General features: G+C 36.5%; 1 long non-coding RNA gene across 1 annotated transcript; it reads right to left on the reverse strand.

Moving 5' to 3' along the window:
• Positions 1-205: 205 nt before the first annotated feature.
• LOC124172524 lies at positions 206-1,161 on the reverse strand. The gene is made up of 2 exons (XR_006868180.1): positions 743-1,161; positions 206-310 (listed from the first exon to the last, which is right to left on the reverse strand). It is a non-coding gene; the product is annotated as an uncharacterized LOC124172524 (long non-coding RNA).
• Positions 1,162-10,563: the final 9,402 nt, after the last annotated feature.

Here is a 10,563-nt window from a genome sequence, read left to right on the forward strand (position 1 = left end):
ATATGTCAACCCGATCGTAAGATATTCATTGTGCTCACACATGGCAACTGCATTTCAGCTGTGAACTCCCACCAAAGTTCTAAGTTGATAAAACATGTTAGCATATGACTTTTGACAAACCATCAATAACATATCCCCTGCAACAGGAAATGTTGGATTCCTATGGAGGTGGATGATTTTCTATGCAATAAAATAAATCCATACAGGGAATTTAACATTTATTGATGTACTCCAAACATTCTCTAGTACTAGTAACACAGTTAACATGTATCGTAGAAGAGAAAACGCCTTGTGTCCATCGCCATCAATCCTGGAAAATGAGAAGTGTAACATTTAATAACCAGCTAAGTAATAAGTATGTACCTATGGTAACTTAAAATTGTTCCACATATTCTTTAATATGGTTATTCAATTTCAAGAAAAACACTTCATGCACGAATGAATATATAGTGAGGCTAATGCTTTTATGCCATAAAGAACTGCTAACAATGTGGTTTCTAACGCGAGAATAGTAATTTAAAATATTTCAACTTAGTCGATCTGAATGAATAGTATTTTTAATATACAAGTTAAGCCAAATATCAACCTAAATTGTAACCACAGTGAGAACATAATAATAAATAATCTAATATAACTATTGGGTTGAAATAATTAGCTCATTAACTGCATTAATCCTAAAAATTGTAGATGCAAAAGTTCGTTGATTTCCTACCGATTGTAAAAATATGTTCCATTTTCTTACATTAAAATAGTCAGCGCAGCAGATATGGGTTGATGCTGACCAAGGCATCTTCTTTAAATCTCTACTTGCAACAAGGAGTCACTTTTTCCGCAAACTTACATTTTTTAGTGTCAAAATTAATTATGTATACACTAGATATGCTGTTTGCTCATTGCCTTGCAATTGCAAATCATTGCGATGGTTAAAGTACTCTTTTTTTAATTAATTTTGGTAAAATTTCTATAGAAATGCATTAAAATACACACTACTGCTCCCTGTGCATGGTGTCCGATATATCAGTATTATTAAAATATTGATCATAAAAATTTATAAATGGCATATATAATTTAAAATGAACCTTATTCGCCAGAATATTTATATTTTTAACGATTATATGGCAAAAATAACTTTATGCATTAATGGTTTAATACTCCATAATAAGGTGCTTCTTTTCTTGTATCTCAATTAATTATTTAAAGTAAATGCTGACATTTGCAATATTCCCTTTTGAGGCTTGAGTTTCAGGAAAAAACTTTCAAAAATGTTTTTTTTTAAATTGATTTTTAAACAATTTGTGCACATATCTTTCCCAACAAATTGAAGAACATCTTTAATACTATTTCCTGAAAGTAATAACAAATTGATTTCTGACAAGGAAATTTTAAACATACTAGTATAATAATTGCCCAAATTTTAAACATTTGAAAACTGACCGTTTTCCTTGGAGTGACGAGATAGAACATTTTCACCATTTTTTTTGATTGCCCTAAGTAGTAATATTGGTCGTTAGGGTGCGTCGACGGCTAGGTCATTCCGCTATTGAAACCCTATGCTATTGACCTAACCTTGTGAAAAAAATGACAGAATGATTAAAATGGGAATCACTTTTAATTGATGATAAACTGAAGTGTAACCCAAAATTAACAGAATGTATTCCCTGATATTGAATATAATAGTTTTCAGTAAAGCAGTCTTAACCCTTTAATGACTATAAGGATTGCAGCCATTAAATTGCATAAAAATATCTTTTTAGCCCTCTCATGCATGATTTACGAAATTCAAACGATATAATTTTTTAAAATGAAGTTTCTACATGTGATTGACTCTAATATTGAAGTAATATTGTTATAAATTAACATTTTTGCCATTTAATGGCAAAATATTGACGTCCTCATATGCTTGAAACAGGTCATTGTGATTTAATCGGCTAAACTTATGAATTGGATCTTTTAGGTAGAAAAATATTCAACTCTATTTTTAGTATTACTTTATCATTTATTGTTTATTTAACATCCATAGAAACATTTTTCGGGTGCTTTGTGACTACCTTTCGTTAATTTACACTTGTTGTCACGTTCAATATTTTTTTTAACATCAACCTTGCAAAAAGGCAAGGAAATCACCAGCAAACATTTATAATTACTTTACGAGAAATTTAAATAAAAGCGATATCTGTATTAGTTTCTGAGATATAGTCTGGGACGAATATGTCCCTACGGATGGTTAGGGTGCAATTTTATCGGAATAAGAAAATCATGTGTGCTGTGTTTAATACTCAAGAGGTGAGAAAGTGGACTGAATGTATAAGGAAACTGAATGCCGCTGAATGGTACGTTAATAAAATTCGGAGGCATCAATGCCATTGCGAGATGTCTCTGGGGCAGGTTCTCCCTAGATGTCCGAAGCACACACTTTCTTTTCAACTTTTTCTGCCTCCTTGTCAAGAGCACGGCGAGTAGATTGGGGGTGAGATATTCGCGGCAAAGCTTCTACCCTGTGACGTGGCAATCGCGTGACGTCACATACCTGAGAGGGCCTATCTGAATTGTCTGCCAATTTCGTCTGCATATATTGCTATATTTACGTATTTCTTATTTTTTTCTTATTTCCTTTAAACTGCATGAATTCAGGGACAGGATTTTGTCGGGATCTTATAAGGATAGGGGTATTACTGCTTCAAATAAATACCTTAACAAAATCCGATTACGCTTCAAAATCCTTTGTTATAAGTTGGTGTCTGTACATGAAAAATCGTTATTACAACATAAATTATTCTTTAACAAGCAGCTCAGGGGTCAACAAAACTCACAGGTGAAGTGGATAAGGATAAAGGATTAGTTTTTAAGAATTAATTGAAACGTAACTCACATGTACCACTCGTACGTTCTACCAGTCTTTTGACCTGATTGTTGTAAGTTATTTCAGGATTAATAATAGTTATACCTTTGCTACACCATGTCAGTTGGTACAGCCTAATTAACTATATCCAGATTTTGTAAATGTGTTCCATTAGATATGAAGAGAATATAATTATATTATTATCTCATCTGAAATAGTGTCGATATAACTGGATTTCTAAAAAAGATTTTATAATCATGTCCTAAGGTACATGCTTTGCATGTTAATTGCTTTATGATTATAACTTGTAATTGATAATCTAAAAATTAATAGTCTTACAATAATGAATGAATATCTATGAGAAAAGCTATGCATCTCAATTTATTTCTTTTCATATCTGTTGGTTTATCTTTGTAGATGAATGGCATAATATCCTCACTCAAGGGATTTCCTATTTTCATTTATTTTTAATTTTTTTCATTCACATTTATTTGTCTTTTTTCAATGTCTGTGCATTATACTATAAGTAAGCAATTTATTCATATTTTTGCTACGTTGAATTCAATAATTATGCATTTATAACTGAATGCCTATTTTTGTATAATTGAATTATTTTCTTTTGTGCTATCATACTACATTCTGTTACAAAGTATTTCAAGGCACATTTGGGGAAATAGAATTTCATTGAGTGTGATGTAATTAAACTAGGAATTTTTAATTTGTGCAGCAAACTGTCATGAAGCTTTATTCAATATTGCGTATCATGCTCCATTCAGATCAAATAAAGTTATTCTGGCTTTAAGTTTCAGCGATTTCTTTTGGCTTGAAATCAGTATCCCATATGGTAAGTCAGATTCAATGATGGTATTTTTTTCTAACAAAGTGCAGGGGGACACCCTGATGTTCCCTTGCTATTTGCCATGATGCTTTTTAGTGCTGTGCTCCATAGCCCACTTCATCCTTAAAATTTGTAATCTAATCACTAATCAAAGCTAGTGTTATATTTTTCAATTTTTTATGCATATGATATGAATACATTTTAATAGAAAAAATGAAAATTATCATGCTTAACACATGAAAATTGTAATTAAAAGGCGGGTTATTTCATGTCAGTTCAGCCAGGCATGGCACCCACCGACTTAGATTTTAATAAAATTTTTGTCACTAGCTACTATCACCTATCTAATGACCCAAGTAAAATATTTCCTCTCTCACTCTCATAGTTTGCAAGATATGAGGAGTCGAGGTTTGAGATGTTTGCTCAGAAGTGGCGCTAGTGGGAGACAAATTCCAGATGGCAGGGCACAGGGCAAAAATTCAAAACTCAGAAACCACAGAATATATTTGAATGAAATTTGAACCCTTGTCTATGCAAGTGCATAGCTTCTGTAGTAACGTCTTTTATTCCCCTTTCATTGTTATTTTAGCCAAAATGATGTCAACAGTTGTTGATTAACATTACTTCATACTTTCAGAATTATCACCAAAAGTCAGAGTAGTTAACTCATCCAATTTTTTTCATGAAGGTAAATATGTGCTCCAATATACGGTGAAATAACAATGATGGTGTTTTGACTGCCACTGAGTATTTCAGTTTTTACTTTTTTCTGCCTCCGTGAGAGGGATTTTGGACACGTACTGTAAGATAATAAGTCATATCCTCATGAGGATACATTTGAAATAATGGTCGGTAAATAGAAGACCAAACATGCAGTATAGTGAATGTGGCTCTTGTTCATATAATTTTTTTAAGAACAATACGTGGCTTGTGCCAGCTGAGGGGGAAAAAAGTCCAAATGGCTCAGAAACTGAGAAATGATGCCCTTTCCCTGGAATTTACCCATTTTTCAAGTGTTTAGTTTATGAAAAAATGGCATCAACATATATTTAGACTCTTGCTGTGCAATAGGGGATAAATGGAAATAATAATTTAAATAAATTTATTTAAATAATACACTTAAATCATAAAACTTCCTTTCTAAGAGATGTGAAATGAGTCCGAATGAACTGCTTTTGCACACGTAACATTGTTTTACTTATACATACGCAGCAGATTGTCAACAATTTCCACATTCCCTGATGGCAACTGGAGTATTAAATTTCTGTTTCACTAGGAGAGATAATGCTGACATTATGTGCTACATTGTTTTCTCCCTGCCGAAGAGGTGGCATAAGCATATATGTTCACTGGCAGCTGGGCCGTTGCCCAGAATAAATAATGCGGTCTTAACTGGGAGAGTCGCTGTTATCTACCATGGCTTAAAAGTCAATTACTTACGTACTGCAGTACAGGATTATTTTAGTACAGGATTTTATGGATTTAATTTTACTCTTCTTGCACCTAGTGTGCAAAGCACGAGCTTTACCTCAATTTCTCTTTCACTTACACTGAAAGTGTATTAAATTGTAGCGACCGCAAGTAGAGCAATCAATTCCTGTATTGTCGCCAAGGAGGCCAGGATTTTTGCTTATTTATCTACTACAACTACTAATACTACACTACCAATCAATTTGCAATTGACCCACTGGTTTCGAAGTTGGCAGAGGTTTGCGTTGTTTACAACAACTCCGTTAATTTTAGTTGTATAAACAATTTCGGTAAACTGCTAGCAATGGATGTGGCTTTGTTATGATAAAATTTCAAGTTACAGGATCAAAAACTACGGGAATGCCAAGCTCTCAAAGTTGAGCAACTTGATTTTACCCGCAAAATACAGGTACTTTTTTGAAAAAAAAATTGTGCAAAGGAAATTTTATTGTGCCTAAGATTTATAAAAGTACACAATACAACGAAGAAATAAATTTTTTTCGCACCGTTTGTGTTGCATTGAAATTGGTTGCTTTGTTCAGACGCTATAGCTCTTCAAACTCGGGTATCTTGCTTCTTTTACAGGCAGTAAGTCAGAGGACTGAAAATGTGAACAGCCTTGCTTAGTGATCAACATGAAATTAGTTGTATAAACCGGGAGTTATTCTGATTTCATCCATCTCCAAACAATTCTCCTTTTCTCTCTTGAAATGTCATTACCCTCTTTGCGATGTGTAGTGAAAAGGTAGTTCAGTCGCACCGACGCTTTGCTTACTGTAAGAGACGAAAAATCCCAATTTATTTGTTAATTACATAATACAACATAGGATGCACATTACAAAAGCGCATGATGAAATGCCTAACGTATCCTGAATGTCATGCACTCCAGCCTTGCCTAAGAAATGGGGAGTGTTGCGTTTTATAAGGATGACCACTCATGGCTGGAAAATGTTTTGCTCGTGTAATTTTCCGATAAAATGTTTTACAACGATTATTTGACCCCTCAACGCCGTGATGCGCACCGAGTACGCAACATACAATAATCAGGGTACCCACTCAACCGTGAAAACCTTGAATAAGCCGTGAATTTCGTCTATCATGAAAAATCCTGGAAATAGCCGTGAAATTCGTCGTAAATCCTTAAAAACTTCCCAAACTTGATTAAAGATCTACGATTGACAAGTCAAAATAAAATAGGTCAGTCACTCGCAGATACGGTTCACGCATTTGTCTGCACACGTATATTCGAGGAGCAAATATTGGTCCGTGTGTCATGACGACACACAGACCTTAAGGCTGTGATCGGACGACCTTTAACCAAAGCGATCATTAGCCCTGGCGAGAAATCAGACACATCTTCACTTCCCTGTCACCCTTCATTTTCTCCCTCACAACATTTAGCCGGCCCTTAATTTTGCTAACGATAGGCGACGTTATAAGAGCCCTTTCATGGCTGCGTTTTGCATTCCCGTCGTTTATCGCTTTTGCTATATTTTTAGTTTACGTGCGGCCAGTGATTTTTATGTGATCAATATTTCTTTCTAAAATGGCTTATTAACAGACCGTGATTTTGACGCCATTTAGACCGTGAAAACCTGAAAATAACCGTGAATATTATAATTAAGTTAGAGTGGTAACCCTGATATAGAGGAAGTTAATCAAGCATCTGAATGTCTCTTCGTCCACAGCGCATTCAAGTGTGTTTACCAAAGTCGCCACTCGCGTCGCTGACGGAGAAAATTAATCCGAGTTTCACGGGGAAATAAAGTGTAATAAGTGATGACAACCGAAAGTCACACCAATGATGGTATTATCTGATAAATTCATTACTTTTCATTGCTATTACTCGCAAGTTGAGTTGATCGCATGGCACACATCGCGGACTGTTTTGAAAACAGATTAAAATGGAACCGATGCAATCAGATCAACCCTTTCCCATCTCTTCCGCGCGGTGTGTCACTCATGATATAATATATCATGGGTGACCGTCAATATGATATAAATATAGCAGTGTATGCATGAGGCACAGATCTCAGGGAAACATGTCTTAATAATCACCTATTAATATTGCCTTTGGTCGGAAAGTTTCCTTCGATTTATAGAGAATTTATAATCCTTATTTAAGCCAAGCGCTACCTGCTAACAGCGGTGCTTATTGCCTCGCACCTAGATGGCATCACACCGCGGCGTCAAAAACCAGAATGACGTCACACGGGCTTTTCCCAGCATTCATACTTCGCCGTCGCGTTCTCGCGCGCTTGAAAATTTTCACATTTCATTTGATCCTTAAAAATAGATATCGTCATTAAAAAGCTAAAAGCGTGAAATACGTTCTCAAGGAGTAATCTTTCGATTTAGGCAATAAAAAATGAAATACGAAATCACCCTTTATTTAATTTCAAATCAGGAAATTATCTAAAAAAATATAATTTTAATATCTTCTCTAACATTTACCATTTCCGAGAAAAAGCCATTCGAAAATTAGCTGCGAGTGTATTTTCTCCGCTCTCCGAACATTATTGAACGGTTCCAATTGCTACTAAAATACTATGAAAGGTTACATCTCATAATAAATGTATATTTTCATCTTATATAATATAATAATGCATTGTGTTTCTATAGTCTATAGTTTGGTGAATTCTTTCCTTGAAACTGAGCAGGAATCTAAAAAGCCACCAAAATAACCTTGTCGAATAATACTTTCATGAAGTTATTCGGTTCTCGCCTTATCAAAAGATAAATTTACACACTTATATTTATTTATTTTTTATACAGCAACTCCCGATTATCCGGGCCAATGATGAGGATGAGCGACACGAATAATCGGAAAACACGGAAAATACAAACTTGCACTTAAATTTCTTGTAATTTTCATAATTTACATATATCAAACAATCACAACAAAACAACAATCATAAATGGTAAATGTTAGAGAAAAAAAGTACACAAACAATTTCGTATATATATGGTCTACAATTTTGATCTGAGCAATTTTTATTGAAAAACTAACCGTTTGGCCCAAAAATGCAATAAAACTCATTTTCGTGACCTTTGACCTTGAATAAATTTCTTTGCACACACGGGATCGATTGGTTCTTTTTAGGATTTTATTAGAATGCTATTCTTAGCGTTCCTGTGAATTATTAGCTTGTTGGGAATTTATGCAACGGTCGATGTCTATTTTGACCGGGCTAATATTTTTAGGAACATGTATATTGTAGATACAACTTAGGCGTAGCTGCATGAGGTCAAGGTTGAACAATTTTCGCAAAAAAGACAACCACTTTATATGGAAGTACCCACTACCTACTATGAAATGTTCACAGACGCATCCTAATGTTCGTGCAACCTCAATAACTCAATGTTGTTTTTATTGCATAAACACAAGGATTACAATTTGAAAGTAAAGCTCGTTGCGGATATAAAACTTCTATATCTACATAATACCCTGCGAGCCACCTCTAGGGTGTTTGGCAGGAGGTGACCAATCGCCAACATGCAGCATGCAAGAGGACCGCCACATGTACACCGCAAGGTCATAGAAATATTACGCATGCTAGCAAAATATACATGCATGTTCATGCAAACAAAACTTACAATTGAGGGGTAGTTCTCGGGTCCGGGGTCCAAGATTTTTTTGGAACACTTGGACCCAGCTAGAAACCCGAGACCTCTCCCTCCAGTCTATTCGCCGGGAAAACCTTAGATCCTTCAAAACTTAACAAGGGTTAGTATTTTCTATTGCAAATCCATGCCAGGTTAGAACCGAGGGAAAAAACATATAATGAGTCATCCTAGCGAGTGACGCCATTAATCGTATTAAAACATTGATATACTGACAAATAGACGTTTCAGCCGTAGTGGGCCTATTTCAGATCGTTCATTGATACATTCATTCAGGGTTTCTTCTTCATCATTTTTTCTAACTTTCACTCTCCTCTGGATCACTTGCTAATAATTCTTTAATAGTCTGATGTGAATTGGAAATTGTAATATTTTTATGCCTCTGAAGCCATTACGCGGTGTCCATATTTTAAAAATAACCACGCACAGGATGTAAACCCGACGAGAATTACAACACACTGCCTCAAAGAGAACCACACAGCAGAAATGGTTTGGAGGACCGAAAAGCGTGGTTTCGAACTCTATCGAGAGAAGTGTAAGAGACCGGATGCTGGCTCGTCATGTTCGAAAGCACCTACCTAAGCATCCCACGCTCTCTCCGTTCCTTTCCTCTGCTTGCACCTTACCTGCACATCCCTCTGGTTTCCGGTCGCTCCTTTCCCACCAATAGGTACTGCAACATCAGCGACCTACGAGCCTCACACGCCATGGCGATGGCAACGAATCGGAGAGGTGAATGCCGATCACGTGGGGACGCCTAAGGTGGAGAGATCTGGCACCTCATCCACCTAGCCCAGTTTCCGACCAACTGCCCTTCCCAGGCTACGTCCTACCTATATACCCAGCCGGCGGACCTCGAAAAGCCCGCCGACTTGGCATTGGGAGGCAGGACGGCCCGAGAAGGACAGTCGGCCGGATTTTGGGCCGTCGGGATGAAGCGCCAGGTCACGTACCGTGACGTATCCTTTATTAATCGAACATATAAACTTTTAACATTGTTCTTTCTAAACACTAAACCTTTGCCTCGTTGTAGGCTATGCATTGCTGCTGTGTTGTCAGTAAAAACAGTTACGTGTGACTCAATTGGGGTCAGAGAGTAAATGTGATTAGCGACCTTCAAGGCGGCGATACATTCGGCCAATTAAATCGGCGTTTGTTTAGGCAACGCCCAAATCTCGACAAAGTCCAGCTCTTTACATAACCACGCCACTTTCCAGGGTGTGGCGTCACAATAAACATCAAAGGTAATACTATAATTTCTAAAGTAACGGTCATTTCACAGCAGCTCCCACCATGTAAGCCTCCGCTGTGCCGCGTCCTTGATGAGAAACAGTGGCAATAAAAGAATGGTCTTAATCTCTAAAAATCTTTCAATTCTGTTCCCTGTACTTCCTCTGACGGACCAGTAATGGTCGTAAATCTTACAGAAGAGAAAATATCTCGAAGGAGCCTTGGTACATGCTGACTGTTAAGAAATTCTCGTTGACTACTGTCCGTGATAGAAGAAATGCAGATCGAACCACGTGGCCCCTTCGCTTAGGAATAACGAAGCAAACCCAACATACTGGGGCCTTGAGGTGACGACACACAAGAGAGAGACAGAGCGAGGACAGTGAGCCAATGAGGAAGATGTAGTGTCTTATGCTAGAGGAGCTGACTCTTCTTGACGTCTCACAAGCAGAGTAGGCGGCGGTTTTCAAGGTAGTGAAGTTGAAGAAAGGCCCTTAATTTTGGGACGAAATTAGTAAAATCGGCGGTATGAAACAGAATTTCATCGAAACATTACAAAAAA

Source organism: Ischnura elegans (genome assembly GCF_921293095.1).
Source record: "Ischnura elegans chromosome 13 unlocalized genomic scaffold, ioIscEleg1.1 SUPER_13_unloc_1, whole genome shotgun sequence".
Taxonomy (NCBI): domain Eukaryota; kingdom Metazoa; phylum Arthropoda; class Insecta; order Odonata; family Coenagrionidae; genus Ischnura; species Ischnura elegans.